We start from the raw sequence: 734 nt of genomic DNA on the forward strand, positions 1-734 counted from the left end.
CGTGGGTGGTTAATTTAATTAGCTTGTCTTCTTTAGATATCTTTATAATTTCAGTTGCTGCAGCTTTGTTTACATGAACCTTTATATTTTGCTGAGATTTCCTTTTAAGTTAATACTAATCAGTTGTTAAATAAAAGTATGATTTACTATGTTAGCATTAAACATTTGTGCATGTTTCATACTAGAAACCAGTAGAAAACTTCATTAATCCAGAGCACAGCATTACTCAATAGAAAAGAATTCTCAGACTTTTATTACTTCATATTGCATAATGTGTCTTCTTTTCTGGATGGCAAAATTACAGAGATATTCTTTAAAAAAAAATTTTCAAATTGGAGTTGCAAGAAAAAATGGTAAAACAGAGTAACTTTTAAAATGGTCATTTTACTCCAAGGAAGCGTTTATTTTCCATAAATTTTTCCCATTACAAAAAACTCTGCAAGTCTAATTTTCATTTCTTGAACAATTTGTTAACCTCATTAGATCAGATTGTAGCAACCACAAATTATATACTATAGCACATTAATTTATTATTAGATAACTATTTTAAAATGCTGCAACTTCAGCTCTTTTTACTCTAAGTCATTTTCCCACTGTGAATATAAGGCAGATAAAAACAAGAAAAATATTTTGTATCATTTTGGTTTGTTTATATGTGCAACAGTCAGAAAAATTTTTTTAACTGTAACTGCTAGGAATCCAATTCAAACTATTTAAATAAAGATGGGAATTAA

Source organism: Bos taurus, chromosome 3 (genome assembly GCF_002263795.3).
Source record: "Bos taurus isolate L1 Dominette 01449 registration number 42190680 breed Hereford chromosome 3, ARS-UCD2.0, whole genome shotgun sequence".
NCBI classification, from domain to species: Eukaryota; Metazoa; Chordata; class Mammalia; order Artiodactyla; family Bovidae; genus Bos; species Bos taurus.